The sequence below is a fragment of the Sorex fumeus genome, unplaced genomic scaffold (genome assembly GCF_029834395.1).
Source record: "Sorex fumeus unplaced genomic scaffold, SorFum_2.1 ptg000240l, whole genome shotgun sequence".
NCBI classification, from domain to species: domain Eukaryota; kingdom Metazoa; phylum Chordata; class Mammalia; order Eulipotyphla; family Soricidae; genus Sorex; species Sorex fumeus.
Genome location: NW_026606297.1, coordinates 1,390,763 through 1,408,111, shown reverse-complemented (window position 1 = coordinate 1,408,111; position 17,349 = coordinate 1,390,763). Strand labels below are relative to the sequence as shown.

The 17,349-nt window shown below is 40.6% G+C and overlaps 1 non-coding gene and 1 pseudogene across 1 annotated transcript; both read right to left on the bottom strand.

The window, feature by feature from the left end:
- The window catches only part of LOC130018164 (F-box/LRR-repeat protein 4-like), a 140,069-nt pseudogene that overhangs the window by 45,310 nt on the left and 77,410 nt on the right, over positions 1-17,349 (bottom strand).
- On the bottom strand, positions 4,307-4,377 carry TRNAK-CUU (transfer RNA lysine (anticodon CUU)). Its single transcript has one exon. It is a non-coding gene; the product is annotated as a tRNA-Lys (tRNA).

The following is a 17,349-nucleotide window of genomic DNA, read 5'->3' as shown; positions in this document are numbered from 1 at the left end:
TAGAGATGTGTGAAATATTATTTGATAAAAGGAGGTATCAAAATTTAAAGCAATATTAATATTTGGTTTTTAGGGATAGGGTATTAATCTACCAAAGAGCCAGTACTGCTTCACCACCGCCCCTAGTTCCTCTCTCCGCATACTCCTATCCCTCTGCCTGCCACTCTGCAGGCTCAATTCTTTTGGCAGATCCTTGCTTCTTTTCCTATTGGCCAGCAGCTAGCTCCTTTGTTTCTCTAAACTCCTTGTTGGGGCTGAGATCACCTGGTGTCTATGCTTCTTTCGACTACCTTCATTAGACAAGTCGCCTTTCAGATTCATCTAAGTTGTAGCAATATGCAAAACTTCATGTTTTCTTCGAGTTGAATAATATTCGGCTGCAGGTATATTGTGATTTTTTTGACACTCTTTTCTCCTTGGGTCTTGTTTCCAGATCTTAGCTACCATACACAGAGCCCCGGAGAACAGGATGGGCATGGATCGTTTTGAATTAGTGATTTTGTGCTTGGGTGGTTAGACGTCAAAAAGTGGAAATCCTGGACCATGTGGTAGCTCGATTCATTTTGAAGAGTCTCTTTACTATTTTCCAAAGAGGCTGACCTGGATGATAGTCTATCAACAGTGATGAAATTTCCCCGTTCTCTGCATCATTATTAACACTGGTTGTTTGCGGTCTTTCTGACATTGGTCATTTTCATTGGTATGAGGTGCTACCTTGACATTAAGGTAAGGTAAAGGTAAAGGCCCTCCCGTTGATCATCGATTTGCTCGAGCGGGCCCAGTAACGTCTCCATTGGAGACTTTGTTGTTACTGTGTCTGGCATATCGAATACGTCAGGGGGAGCTTGCCAGGCTCTGCCGTGCGGGCGAGATACTCTCGGTAGCTTGCTGGGCTCTCCGAGAGGGGCGGAGGAATTGAACTCGGGTTGGTCATGTTGGCCGGGCGTTCGCCTTACAAGCGGCCAACATGGCCGACCCGAGTTCGATTCCTCCGCCCCTCTCGGAGAGCCCGGCAAGCTACCGAGAGTATTCGAGATGCCAGACACAGTAACAACAAAGTCTCCAATGGAGACGTTACTGGGCCCGCTCGAGCAAATCGACGATCAACGGGAGGGCCTTTACCTTTACCTTTACCTTGACATTATGATTTGCATTTCCCTAAGAATCAGTGATGCTGAACACTCTTTATAGACCTCTCTGTCTTCTTTGGAGAAGTCTTCTCTTCACTTATTTTTTGATGGGGGTGTTTGCTGTTGCTGTTGTACCTATGAATACTTTATCTTGGATATTAGGCCTTTGTTAGGTACATGGTGTACAAGCATTTTCTCTCATCAAGTAAGGTGTATTTTATTTTAGCCCAAATTTATTTCGCAGTACAGAATCTTTTTAGTTTGCTGTAGTGCCATTTGTTTATTTTTGCCTCTGTTTTCTTTACCAATGGAGTTGAATCATTGAAAACACCTTAGAAATCAATATCATGGAGAGTTCTGCCAGTGTTTTCCTCCATGTATTTTATAGATTTGTGTTAGGTATTTAGTGTTTTTTAAATAATTTATAAGAAAGTTATAAAAGGACAACCATTTTATGTATAGAGGCAGGACTGGGATTTGCATGATTTTCAGCTAACTGACCTTTCAACCATTTGAAAGTCTAGACAAAAAAGCTTTTTTAAGCACATGAGAAAATGTTCTACATCATTAATTATCAAGGAGATGCAGATCAAAACCACAATGAGATACCATCTCACACCTCAGAGACTGGCCCACATTCAAAAGAACAAAAGCAACCGATGCTGACGCGGATGTGGCGAGAAAGGGTCACTGTTTCACTGTTGGTGGGAATGTCGACTGGTTCAGCCTTTCTGGAAAACAGTATGGACAATTCTCAAAAAATTAGAAATTGAGCTCCCATTTGACCCAGCAATACCACTCCTGGGAATATATCCCAGAGAGGCAAAAATGTATAGTCGAAGTGACATCTGCACTTGTTTGTTCATTGCAGCACTCTTTACAATAGCCAGAAACTGGAAGAAACCTGAGTGCCCAAGAACAGATGACTGGTTAAAGAAACTTTGGTACATCTACACAATGGAGTACTATGTAGCTGTTAGAAAAGATGAAGTCATGAAATTTACATACAAGTGGTACAACATGGAAAGTATCATGCTAAGCGAAATGAGTCAGAAAGAGAGGGATAGACAGAAAGATTGCATTCATCTGGAGAATATAAAGAAACAAAATATGAGATTAATACCCAAAAATAGCTGAGATCAACACCAGGAGGATTACTCCATAGCTTAGAGGCCAGCCAGGCATTCTAGGGGAAAGGGCAGCTCAGATAGAGAAGGGAGCACCAAATAAAGGGTGTTTGGAGGATCCTCCCAGGAGGGGAGATGCATGTTGAAAGTAGACTATGGACTGAACATGTTTGCCACTCAAAGCCTCTTTTGCAGACCACAACACTCAAAAGGAGAGAGAGAAAACACAAGGGATTGCCCTGCCACAGAGGCAGGGTGAGATGGGAGGGATGGGGGTGGGAGGGATATTATCCATGGTGGTGGAAAATGGGCACTGGTGAAGGGATGGGTATTTGATCATTGTATAATTGAAACCCAAGCACAAAAAATTGTAAATCTACAACTGTACCTCATGGTGTTTCACTAAAAATTAAAAAAAATTTTTAAAAAAAGCTTTTTTAAATTACCTAATGATTTATGGGGAAGATTAAGAAATGTGGAAGTTTCATGAGTCAAAAAAGAAAAAATATTGGATATTAAAATGGTTAGAGTATCAAAAAAGGAGACATTACTGGGGCCTGCTCGAGGCAACTGACGAATAACAAGATGGTCGTGATCATGATTGTGATCACAAAATTAAAGAAATATATATGGCAAAATGAAAAACAAATTATAACACTTAAAAAATGATTGAAGTGTTTAGACTTACATGAGACTGAAAAGAAGAAACTCAAAAGTAAAAATGTTAATAAATGAGACAGAATTCCATGACTCATTTACATGTATAGAAAAATCCATATTCTCTCTCTCTCTCTTTTTTTTTTTTTTTGCTTTTTGGGTCACACCCGGCGATGCACAGGGGTTACTCCTGGCTTTGCACTCAGGAATTGTTCTTGTTGGTGCTCGAAGGACCATATGGGATGCTGGGGATTGAACCTGGGTTGGGCTGTGTGCAAAGCAAACGCCCTATCCACTGTACTATCACGCCAGCCCCTATGTATTTTTTTCTTGAATGCACTGTACACACTTATGGTATGTGCACATTTATATTTAACTTTTGTTGATGACTTTTACAGTAAACTGGTTATGGAACAAATTGTCTCTGCCTCCCTTTTAAGCCCCCCCACGACCCTGACCTCAGAAGACATGTGAAAAGGTCTGGAGACATAATTAAACTAAGGGAAAGTCCTAAGGTAGTCCTTTAATCTGATATATCTTGTGTCCTTATAAGGAAAGAAAAAGAAACACACCAAGGGTGAAAAAAGCATTGAGAACAGAGGTAGCTTGAACCAGGAATGACAAGGATTTCCAGATATCTCCAGAAACTAGGACTCATCAAAGAAAATTTTTCTCCAGTCTTAAAACTATGAGTAAATAGCTCTACTGTTTTAAACCACATAGTTTTGATGTTTTGCATGGCACCCCTAGGTAAATAACACAACTTCCTGGCTTTTGTTTTGAGCCATCATATGACCCAAGACACAGAGGTAGCTGAGTCCCACCCCGGCCCCAGGGAGTAAGGGAGGGGGCTCACTGTTCATAAAGAACTCATGAACCATAATGACATTAGACTGGACACTGGTCTTCTCTTTATTATCACTGTGCGTCTCCACTTCCAGACCATGCCAGTAGTTATCGGACACATACTCTTCATCTTCCCCCCTGGGTTTGGTGTTGACAGAGCATCTGAACACTTACTGAAATTATCATTGCTTTGTGAAATGCACTTCAAATGAGGACATTCAGCCCAACATCCTTTAAAATTTTTAATGATTTACTTATCTTTAATAATAGAGTGACGATTATTTTATACATGCTATGTTGTTACACCGTACCCACCCACCATAGTGACTGGATCTCTTCACCATTAATTACCCCAAGGCTTTCCCCTCTCTACCCCTACCACTTAACCCAGAATCCTTCGATCAAAGTTCTATTGATTGCATTTTAGGGTTGTTTGCATTGAGAATTATCTAATCCTTCACTTTGTTCCTTAATATTTCAAAGTAAGTGGGATTAGCTAGTGTTTAGTTTTTCCATTTTTAATCACTTCACTTAGCAGCAACTCAACGCCCAACGTGGGGCTCGAACCCACGACCCTGAGATTAAGAGTCTCATGCTCTACCGACTGAGCTGTGGGCTGGAGTGATAGCATAGCGGTAGGGCGTTCGCCTTACAAGCGGCCAACATGGCCGACCCGAGTTCGATTCCTCCGCCCCTCTCGGAGAGCCCGGCAAGCTACCGAGAGTATTCGATATGCCAGACACAGAAACAACCAAGTCTCCAATGGAGACGTTACTGGGCCCGCTCGAGCAAATCGACGATCAACGGGAGGGCCTTTACCTTTACCTTTACCTTATCACTTAGCATGACTCTCCCCAATGTCATCCAAATTGCAGAAAATTGCATCATTTCTCAGGTTTTTTCATAGCTCAGTAGCATTTTATTTCTATCTATACCAAGATTTCTTTATTCACTTGTTGAACACTTGGTTGTCTCTAGACCTTGGCTATTGTAGATAATGATGCAATGAACACAAGTATGTGTAGATCCTTTTGATTAGCAAGGAATCCTCTTCAGCAAATGCTGCAAGAAAAACTGGATAGCCACTTGCAAAAAGAAAAAAAAAGGAAATTAGATCCCTATCTCATACCACATACAAATATTAATTTAAAATGGATTAAAGACCTTGATATCAAACCTGTTTCTACAAAATACACAGAGAAAAAAATAGGTAGTACTTTACTGCATCTTGACTTCGAGTTTTTTTTTTTAATAATATGACCCTGTTTGCTAAGAAAATAGCAGAAATAAATGAGACTGCATCAAACTAAAATCTTCGGTACCATGAAGGAAATAGCTCTGTAGCACTGTCCTCCCATTGTTTATCGATTTGCTCAATCGGGCACCAGCAACGTCTCCATTGCGAGACTTGTTGTGACTGTTTTTGGCTTATTGAATGTGCCACAGGGAGCTTGCCAGGCTCTGTCATGTGGTGGAATACTCTCAGTAGCTTGCCAGGCTCTCTGGGTCGAATCCGGGTCGGCTGCATGCAAGGCAAATGCCCTACCTGCCGTGCTATCGATTCAGCCCATCATGAAGGAAATAGGACCTAAAATTAAAAATTCCTTACTGCTTGGGAGAAAATATTTTACATCACACCTCAGAGGGCTAATAAAGATATATAAAGCACCCTCAACACTCAACAACAACCAAAACAACAAACAACCCCCTCATACAATGGGGAGAGAGTAAGAGGCAATTCCACAAGGTTGCCATAAAAATGGCTAACAATATAGGCAAAAAATGTTCATCACTTTTTATCAAAGATATGCAAATCAAAATTATAATGTGATACTGTGAATAATATATAATATGTAAAATATAAAGTGAATGACTAATAGCAAAATAACAGAAAATGATAAATGCTGGTGGAAATGTGACTAAAGAAACTCTCATTCATCTTGCTGGTGGTCCAAGCTCTTTGGAAAAAGAATTTGAGACTTCTAAACAAAATTGGGTTAGAGATACTGTGTGAGCTCACGATTCAATCCTGGACATCTACCCCAGGTATATGAAAACTTCAATCAGAAAATATGTAAGGATCAGAGAGACCACACAGAAGGTAGGGCGCTTGTCTCACATGAGACCAACCCGGGTATGATCCTTGGCAGCCCATATGGTCCCGGAACCTGCCAGGAGTGAACACAGAATCAGGGGTAACCCATGAGCTCCACTGGGCGTGGTCCCCAAACAAAACAAAACAAAACAAAATGAAAACATATAACTCTGGAATCTTTAATAACAAATTACACTTTGTGGAACCGAATTCGGAGAATTTACAATCTTATAGTCAGCCGGAACTACAAGCAAGAGGAACAATTCACAGTCTGTCGTTATAAAGTTTAGATTCGCGGAAGTTTTTGTGGGATGAGTTTCATGACTTCTGCTCACATGATATTGCGTGGTCCTGTGTTTAAAAATTATATCTAAAGTTGGCACAGTTAGTGACATAATAAGACAAGATGAAAATTGGCCTTTACTCTGGCTCCCTAAAATAAAACCTTAGAGTTTTTATTTCTGTTTAAACTTTTACAATAGAAAGAAATTAAGAATCTATAATAAAAGAAAATAAAAATCTGGATAGTACTGTGATTTCTGATATTTATTGTGAAATCATATTTTTAGAGAACTCTAGCCAATATTTTCATGCTTAAGACTTTTTCTAAATACTGTAGGTTTAAGGCTTAATGTGAAAGAAAATTTTCCATATTAAATTTGAAAAATGATTTAGTTAACTATTACTGATATAGATAGGCAATTATCTTGTGTGTTGTACACAAATGTGTAGAAATAAATACTGATGAAGTAATTGACAAATTGCAAAGCTAAGGTGTGAAAGTCAAAATGGCATAAATCTTTTCCTTCCTTCCTTCCTTCCTTCCTTCCTTCCTTCCTTCCTTCCTTCCTTCCTTCCTTCCTCCCTTCCTCCCTTCCTCCCTTCCTCCCTTCCTCTTGTTCTCTCTCTCTCTCTCTCTCCCCCCCCACCCCCCCCGCCATTCACCTCCTATCTCTGCACTCAGGAATTACTACTGGAAACCTTGAGAAACAACTTAGTATGCTGGGATTGAACTCACGTCTGCTGCATGCAAGGCAAATGCCTTACCCACTGTAATGGATGGCTCTCAGTTTCCACCTCTTTTCAAATAACTTTTGTGTATGTGAGAAAAAGTACTATTCCACTATTGTATTAATTTTCTATCACAAACCAGGTGGCTTAAAACAACAGAAATTTTCTTACAATTTTGGCAGGAAGAAATCTCAAACTAATGTGTTGGGTAATTCCTTTTGGAAACTCATGACAGAACAGGTACCAATGTTCCTAGATTCTTGAGGCTTCTGCAAGCTTTTCTAGCCTCTGCCTCCATCACCTTCAAATCTCTTCCCATATATGTGATTTCATTTCCTATAATCTTATTACTAGATTTTGAAATCCTCCAGTTTATCCAGGATGATCTCATCTTGAACTCTTTCACTAAGTTATATCTTTAAGACTAGGAACAGAGGTTAGGCCAGGGACATATCTTTTGGGAGGTCCAATTCAACCCAATATAGCGCCCATTTTCCTATTTTGCACTGCAATATTTATTTAACGTTCTTTTGTTTTTTGTTAAGAAACATGTTCTATGTGTTAAACTTAATAAAATGATCTCTACCTTTACTTCTCTTTTGTATATCATTTTTATTTTAGAAAATGAACAAAAGTGATTGTGCTACAAGTGTCCTGTAGTGATCATGATAGAAGAGGAGAGAGGGTTAAAAATAATTTATCTGTCTCAAGAATCAGATAGTTGGATGTGGTTTGCTCATGGACTGAGTTGCCAAGGGAACAAAACAGCAGCAGGCAATCTGGAGAAGGGAAAATTGGGAGAAAATAAAAGGCTTCATCAGTGTAGTGACCTTCTAGAGTCTAATAACTTGGACTTTAGAGATGACAGTCAGAACTCATGGCCTCAACCTGTGTGTTAGCAGTGATCCCTGAACTGAGCATGAGAATAGCAAATACGGAGACTTCTCAGAGGAGAATGCAGGAGGGGAACCTTGGAATCATCTTTTTTTTTTCTTTCTGGATCACACCCGGCAATGCACAGGGGTTACTCCTGGCTCTGAACTCAGGCTCCTGGCTCTGAACTCAGGAATTACTCCTGGAGGTGCTCAGGGGACCATATGGGATGCTGGGAATCGAACCCGTGTTGACCATGTGCAAGGAAAACGCCCTACCCGCTGTGCTATCACTCCAGCTGCTGGAATCATCTTTTAAGTGTTGTGTGTGTGCAGATGCGGAAATACAAATGGGACACCTGGTGAGCCCTGAGAGCAGACAAGCACGGACTAGATCCTGGCTACTCAGGTAGATGGGGAGTGGGGAAATGACTTAGATAAATAAAGGATGACATGCGGGTATTGGGACTGGGAGAGAAAGTGCTGGCACCAGCACGTTTATTGTAGTGTTCATTCTCTCATCTGTAATGAAACTATGGAAGATGAAAGAAGAATGAATGAGATGCACAGTGAGAAAGTCATCATATAGAATGAACATAAGCCTTAAGAGAAGTTATCACTCTTGCTCATCTTTTGGGGGGTCACAATTCGAAGTGCTTAGGGAACCAGCTGGTGCTTAAGGAATCCTATGGTGCTGAGGAGTGAAACCATGGCTCCCTCATGCAAAGCATGTGCTCCAGCCCTTTGGACCATCTCCCTAGCACTTCCTCTCGTTCTCTTTCAGGGAGGAAATAGGCAGGCCATGGTGTTACCTAAGATTCGCGTTATGTTAGTGTGGCAGCCCCTACTTCATGCTTGGAGTATGTGCCTTTGTACACTACACCATTGACATCTAGAGATTTCTCTGAACATCTTATTACATACTTATATAGGATTCCTGGTGCCTAGCAAATATAACTATGTAAGTATAAGTATTGCATTTATAGTCTCAAATTATTGGAATACATTCAAAATAAAGTTAAAAAAGTGAGCCAAAGAATATACTTTATTAAGAAATACTTACCTTGTGTAAATATACTCAGATTTGTTAAAGGACAACCACTTAGAGATACATAACAATTCATTTAATAAAACGTAAAATCCAGACTTAATAGCTATATATATTTTTAATGACACACATTTATTGCTACACATAATTCATTGCAATACATTAAGAATAAAATTTTCTGTGGGCAATAATACATGTGATTTATGTCACAAATTTGTATGAAGTCTGCTTTTTATTCTCTCGAGGAAAGTTACAAAACCCATCACAAATCAAGGGGGGAAACCCTAAAATAATTGGGGATATATTTATTTATAGAATCACCTTTAGGTTTGAGTAAGTTTAGTTATTCAATCTACCTATATATTTTTTTCACAGAAAATGCCACTTTAATATCAAGCATAATTGCCATAGTAAGTTCACAAAGGGTATAAAGTGCAATAGTTCCATTTCAAAGGTCTAAAATTGGAGATTAAAATACACAATGGAGATTAAAATACACCATGGGCAGTGTGGAGACCACTAGTGTATACACACTCCATATAAAGCAGCAAGTGCAAATATAGAATATATTTGAAAATACTATATATGCTCTGCTTACACACTGTGGTTATAGTTTAAATCTGGTTTAACACTTAGAAAAAGATACAGTTCAGTCAGTTTCTTAGAGTAGGGGGCGCTAAAAAGGATCTGTAGGGAATGAATGACATCTTTTCCTACCACTCGGTTCAGAACTTCAACCCACCACTGTCTATGGGACACCCTCTCTTTTATAAAACATTTTTGTTTCATAACCTCAGTCCTGGGCTGGAGTGATAGCACAGTGGTAGGACATTTGCCTTGCATGCAGCTAGCCTGGCCAGGCCGGGTTTGATTCCTCCGCCCCTCTCAGAGAGCCCGGCAAGCTACCGAGAGTATCTCGCCCACGCGGCAGAGCCTGGCAAGCTACCCATGACGTATTCAATATGCCAAACACAGTAACAATAAGTCTCCAAAAAATGGAGACGTTACTGGGCCTGCTTGAGCAAATCGATGAACAACAGGAGGACAGTGTTTAACCTCAGTCCTGCAGTTGACTTATTTCACTTAGTATGAGCCATCTCGTCGGTAAAGAAACAAAGAGCACCTGGCCCAGACAAGATCAGACCTGAACACCTGAAGAACTTACCATCAGTACTCATCAATACATTGGCTCGACTCTTCACACGCTACCTGTCTGAATGCAAGGTTCCATCCCAATGGAAAACCAGCAAGACTGTACTACTATACAAGAAAGGAGACATCCACGACATTGGCAACTATCGCCCAATCTGCCTATTGTCTGTCATCTACAAACTATTCACTCGAGTCATCCTGAATAGGATTAGCAGAACACTAGATGAAGGACAACCATGTGAACAAGCTGGATTCCGAAAAGGATTCAGCACCATCGACCATATCCACACAATAACCAAGCTCATTGAGGTATCTCGGGAGTTCAAGATGCCACTCTGTCTAACGTTCATTGATTTAAAGGCCTTTGATTCTGTTGAGACGGAAGCGGTCATGGAAGCCCTAGCCAATCAGGGCGTACAAACTCAATACATCAGGATCCTTCGTGAGCTCTATTGCGGATTCACTACCAAGATCTCACCATTCTACAAAGAAGTAATCATCCATATCAAGAGAGGGGTTCGGCAGGGTGATACCATTTCACCAAAACTCTTCAGTGCCACCCTTGAGAACATCATGCGATGACTGGAATGGGAAAACATGGGAGTGAAGATAGATGGTCGGCAACTACACCACCTCCGCTTTGCTGATGACATCGTTCTAATAACACCAAACATCAGCCAAGCGGCACAAATGCTGAACGACTTTGACCGTGAATGTGGAAAGGTCGGACTACAGCTGAATCTTACGAAGATAATGTTTATGAGAAACAGCCTTGTTCCTGACGCTCCATTCGATCTCAATGGAACCACCATCTCCTAATGCAACAGTTATATATACCTAGGTCGAGAAATCAACATGATAAATGACCTGGCACCTGAGTTGCGCAGGAGGAAGAGAGCGGCTTGGAATGCCTTCAAGAGCATTGAAGAAATAACTAAAAGGACAAAGAACATCCAGCTACGAGCACATCTCTTTGATTCCACTGTTCTTCCTGCATTAACATATGCCTCAGAGACCTGGACCCTACGAAAACAGGATGAGAACGCTATTCGGGTCTCTCAAAGAGGAATCGAAAGAACTATGCTTGGAATATCACGATTCACTCAAATGAGGGATAGAATCCGGAGTTCTGATCTTCGTCAACGCTCAAGAATCAGGGATGCTGTCTCATTTGCCAAGACATCAAAAATCAGATGGGCTGGACACGTAATGAGGTTTACAGACAACCGCTGGACTAGAGCCATTACTGATTGGATTCCACGGGACATCAAAAGATCACGTGGACGCCCACCTACAAGATGGTCAGACTTCTTCGTCAAGACCCTGAATGATCGGTTTGAGGCTCTGCATGTTCCTAGAACGAACAGATACCATTGGGCTACGCTAGCACGCAACTGGGATGAATGGAGACGTTACTGGCACCCGCTCGAGGAAATCGATGAATAACGGGCATTAAGTGATTAAGTGATGAGCCCTCCAGTTTCATATAATAATAAAGGCCCTCCTGTATAAGTATTGCATTTATAGTCTCAAATTATTGGAATAAATTTAAAATAAAGTTTAAAAAAGTGAGCCAAAGAATATACTTTATTAAGAAATACTTACCTTGTGTTAAATGACAACCGTTTGCTCGAGCGGGCCCAGTAACGTCCCCATTGGAAACTTTGTTGTTACTGTGTCTGGCATATCGATACATCATGGGTGGCTTGCCAGGCTCTGCTGTGTGGACGAGATACTCTCGGTAGCTTGCTGGGCTCTCCGAGAGGGGCAGAGGAATCGAACTCGTGTCGGCCATGTTGGCTGCGTGCAAGGCAAACGCCCTACCGCTGTGCTATCGCTCCAGCCCATATATGTGGTATCAAGAAGTAAAATTTTATCTTTTCATCTCGTTGAGTATTATTTCATTGTGTATAGATATTTTATCTTTCTAATTTGACTGTAGACAATACTGTAATGAGAAAGATATGAAAATATCTTTTTAAATTAAATATGTATGTGTATGTGTGTGTATGAGTGTGTGTGGTATGTTTTGGATGAATATATGTCTGGGAATGGAATTGGTGGACCATATGATGATCTATTTTTTGCTATTTCAAAAATTTGTGACCAGGAGATAGTTCCTGTGATTAAGGTACATGCAAGGCTTGTGCCTAATTCAGGTTTGATTTTCAGCAGCACAGGGTCCCCTGTGCATTGTCAAGTTTGGTCCTGGAGGCTGGCCCAGGGGTCAATGACACCACAGGGATAGGGAAGTACTACATTCTCCAGCCCTTGCTTTGAACTCTAGCCCAGTTGGCTGAAAATACCACCAAGGTGCCCAAGACTTTGCCAACCGCCCCTGTCCCCTCTAGTCCATGACTTCATTTCCCACCACTAATTCCCCCACTGCTTGATAGTCTCAGTTTTATAATCCAAGTGAAAGGGTCTGTCACCACGCAATACTGTCATCCCTTGTTTTGTCTCCCTCTCTCTGTTTCACAGGTATTTTCCTTTTTTCCTCTGGCTTACTTTGCTTGACATGATGATGCCTTTCAGTTCCACCCAGGTGACATCATATGACATGATCTCATGATTTAATTTAATTTCTTTGTGTATATTATTCCTCAAATTATTCACCTGCCATTGAATGTTTGGGCTGTTTACACATCCTGGCTGTTGTGCATAGCATTGCAGTAAGCATAGGTGTTCATATTATCTTCCTGAATTAATGCTTTTCTGTTTGGGAGCACAGATACCAAGAAGTAGAATATCTCAGTCACATGCAAGCTCTGTCCTTATTTATTTGAGAAGTCTCTATACTGTTCACAGAGGCTGAGTCATTTGATATTCTCAAGAAGAGTAAGTGAGGGTTCCTTTTTCACTGCAGCTCTGATACTAGCTGGTTTCAGTCTTCTTGATACCTGCCATTCTCAGTGATGTAGGATGCTAGCTCAAATATGTATTTTTAAGTAAAAATTACACTAGAAAATGTCCAATTTGCTCTCAAGTGTTTTATGTTATTTGTTATAATTATTTCTTTTTGATTATCCGGCTTGTTATTTATAAAAACAAACATTAGGAGTATGGTTTTGAATATTCAGAGCCGTTTCCTGCAGTGATCATTGTAGCTCCATGAACAACATTTTGTTTGGGGGGAGTGAGGGCACAACCAGCAGTGCTCTTATGCTCAGTCTGGCAGTACTCAGGGGACTATATGGGTTGCAGCAATTGAACCAGGGTCAACTGTGTTCTTAACCTATGCACTATCTTTCAGACCCCTTAGACAACCTCCTAAAATTAAAAGAATTTATCAAAGATAATGTACTCATTTGGGATTTTAAAAGTATTACCTCTAGAAAACTTAAAGAAATTATCCTTTTTTGAATAGATTATTTATTTATTTTGAATAGATTATTCATTATTATTATTTATTCCCTGTACCTCATAGTCCCAATCCTTTCCCGCACAAAGAAAGAAGACTAAGAGAACCTACTATATTAAATATCCATGAGAAAATAAAACATGAAAAGTATAACGGGCAGTGCCACTCATCCAATCAGTTCACAGGATTAATTCTTACTCAGAAGATTTTGGACTAGCCTTCTTTCATGGAGTTTTCTTGGTGTGACTTTGCTGGAGACAGGAGGAAGATGGCCTGGAGTTAGAAGTGGAGTGAACTAAGGAAGATGTCTAAGAGACAGCAACTTGGGAAAAAGTTCATTCCCCACTTGGGTGCGTTCACTCAAGCTCTCGTAAGGCTTGGGAAGCTGCACCCCCAGCACAACTGATAACCTTTCCCAGCCTAATTTAAAGTAGCTTCAAAATGGGAATTTGGGACATGTTGTAATTATTGAAAATTTGAGATAGAACTGTTGTATGATTTTTAAGTGTATCTAGTGGAATCGATTTGAAATTTCAATTCGATGTCCTTTAGTTCACTTAACATATTCATGAAGAATTTCTTTTACAATTGGAGATTTTATGCCATTCCTTTCCCCTCACAATCTTATTTCCATTTGACTTCTTCCACAGAATTCTAATGTAATATAGCTTATGATGGAAATCTTTTTTGAGTCATCTCTGCGGGAAAATGCAGAAATAAAAATTTAAAAATTTTCAAAGTACCTGGCCACAAATTTTTAAATATTGCATATATTTTCTTATGGATTGAATTTCTTGCAATTTCTTAAATACTTGCAGGTACTTGATTAAAAACAATCTCATGGATGCTAGAGTTTGGAGAATAATAGTTAAAGAATACAAAAGTTGCTGAAAATAGACCTTTTAATGTGGTAGATGGAGAGTTTTAAAAATATCCAGGGCTCAATATCATTTATCGTGTAAAAATGAGTTCTGCACCAATACTTTTGTATTGTATTAATAAATCCCTGAGAAACCTTTTCACAGAAATAAATAGGCAAGAATGAAGGGATTTGTTCTACAATACCATTTATTCTTTAAATACCTTCTGAGTTCCAAGGTGGAATTCCGAGTATGTTTATAAAAGCCATGTTGAATAATCAGGGTTGACAAATAGATTAGGTTCTCTTCCAGTAGCGTTGGCAGAAAGAATTGGGAAAGAATCGCTTGTCCAATTGCTACAATTGTTCACAGCTATAAATGAGGGAAGTTTTGTCCCTTACTTGAGTCTCAAGGCATGGGACAGCATGCATACGGTCACCATTTTAGAGTTGAAGAAACTGAGACAAGTCAAATAATATTTGAAAATTGCACATTGTCCCGAACCCAGTTCATCATCTTTTCAGGTTGACTTAAATCTACCCCTATCTTGGCTCTTAGCGATTTGCTCAGTGGAGAAGCCCCAGAGCTTGGTGGGCGGAGCATACGGGGGGCGGGCCTTTGGCATCCCTCTGTGATGCTTCTGAAGGATGAGTTGCTTCTGTGCCAAAATCCCAGAAATCTTAACCTTAGCCCATCCTTGCTGGGCTTAGATGAGGCAATGTGCTACAGGCGAGATGGCTTCTCCAGTACCTGTCCAGTAGAACCGAATAGCATCACTCCGATACACAGAAATCAGTGCCCCAGCAGGTAAATTGAAAGACACCACAGAGGTTGAAGTTGGTGAGTAAATTCCTCTCCTCTGCTGGCAGATTTATCTGAGACTCCTGGACTCCTAGTATCACCTGTGGATGCATCCTGTGCTGGAAACTGCTGGGATCTTTCCTTCCTTCCTTCCTTCCTTCCTTCCTTCCTTCCTTCCTTCCTTCCTTCCTTCCTTCCTTCCTTCCTCTCTATTTCCTTTCTTTCTCTGTGACCCCACAGCCTGCCTCTATGGCAGACACTTTTTTACACTCTCTCTCTCTTTTCATTTTCCTTTTAGGCATGGTGGTTTGCATTACTGTTACTGAAAGGGTATCATGTTCATCACTTTCCGTCCTTTGAGCACTCAGTTTGTGTCCAGAGCGATAATTTCTAAGCATCGTTGTCACAGTGGCCCCTTCTCTGTCATTAACTCATTCCTTCTTCCCTTTTGTGGCAAGCTTCCTACCGTGGATCAGTCCTCCAACCCCTTATTTCCACTGTCTTTGTCTTTCTTGGCATCTCTCAGTGACTTGGAAATTCAGTACTACCTTGCCTTGCTGTTTTATCCTTTCTTCCTCCTTTTAGACGCCTTATAGTTGTGAGTCCCAAGGGAAGAAATTGTCAGTCCTCAGCTCTTCTTTGGTTTTTGCTCAAAAGAGTGTTCTGAATGAGGACACATGTCAGTCACAGTAGAGTCAGAATCCTCATTTTCCAGTGTTGCGACAAACCAACCTTTTGGGAGTATGAAGTGAAATAAAGGAGACATAACCCCTTCCTTTGGGGGAGACCAAACCAGTCTCTCCCATCTTCTCCCATGTACTTTCTAGGACATGTAAGAGATTACAGTGGATGATTCAACTCTGAAGAACAGAAGGAAATGTTGGCCACACGTACCCAACTGCAATAGGTTAAATGCCTCCTGTCTTACTTGTTAGAATTCATGAGTTTGCTTCCTGAGAGGCTTTTATGTGAACGTATGGCTTGTTCTGTCTGTGTATATAAAACAGAAAGAGAGCCAAAGTACAACACACACAAACAACTGACCTCAAGTGAGACTCTTGTTTCCTGGGATGGAATTCTCTTATTCATTCCACTGGTGTACGGACTTCCTCTTGTAATCAAGGTTTTGATGTATTTTTAATTATTTTGGTTTTTTAGTTTCCACTTCCTTCCCTCAGCTGATGTTTTGGTTGCAGACTGGAGGTCACATACATGCTTGGTTATGGGACTCTTACATTTGTGTCTGGTGCCTACAGAGGTTTAAACCCTTTACTTGTGGTGCTCAAACATGCTCACTAGGGGATGGCACCCCCAGCCATGGTGTTTGCGGGTCTCTTTCATTGTGATGCTTGCTGGGTGTCAAAAACCCCTGTTTGTGGTGATCTCTGGGAATTGCAGAGTTGGGGACCAAAGGCACCACAGCCTCCAGGTGCAAACAAGGGTTGCCAGGATCACACTTGACAGATGTAGATAGAAACCAGGATTAAACTCATGGCCTCATGCTTGCAAGGGGGCACTTTTGCAATTGAGCCAATGCTTGGCCCTCAGTTTACCATTTTAACAGTGATGAAGACATACCTGGGCTTCTCATTCCCTATTTTTTTACACGAGAATCATTCTTTATACTTGACTCATTCTCAAAGAAAAGGGTGTGGCATGGAATTCCACAAGATTAAATGCCAACTTTTGGTGTAATCTTAGCCTTCAGTGAAGTACTCAAGCTTCTTTGAATAAAAAAGTTTGAAATTCTCAATATTTTGATAGAATTTCTTTAGGGATGATGATTCTACAGAAGAAGAAATTGAGTCGCGGGAAGAATGGGGGTGATTCTATAGATTAAGTGGAGGTAGTTCTGACTATTTACTAGGTCTTGCGTATAATCAAGTCTCCTACCATTATGATGTTTGGAACAACTTCCTTTAGAAGAAAAAAAGTGTGATTTCTGTTTTGATGTTCAAGTATTTGTCCAGCTCCTGAAATCCTCTTAAGAATGAACAGCTGGGATGGAATCTACTTCTTAAAGAACTTACCCTGGGAGCTAAGCATTTAGGAGAAAGCATTCCAATTCGCAACTGCCAACAGAAGAATGTATGAACAGCTGTAGTGGGTGGTAGCAGCATGCAACGCCTCTTCCGGACTCCAGGGGCAAAACAAGATTATTTTGGCTTAATTTTCTAGGCAGTGCCCCTTGCATTTGGTCCAGATTACAAACGTCTAGAACACTCTACAAGTAATTTTGCAGAATTGACAATAGCTCATGATACTAACATCTTGGTAATCATTAGTTCGGAAATAAACACCTAACTGCCTGGCCTGATAAGGAAAACTATTTGCTTCCTCTGAAGACTGCTTAGTGAATTTTAAGGTGGATCGATCCGTTGGAAAAGAG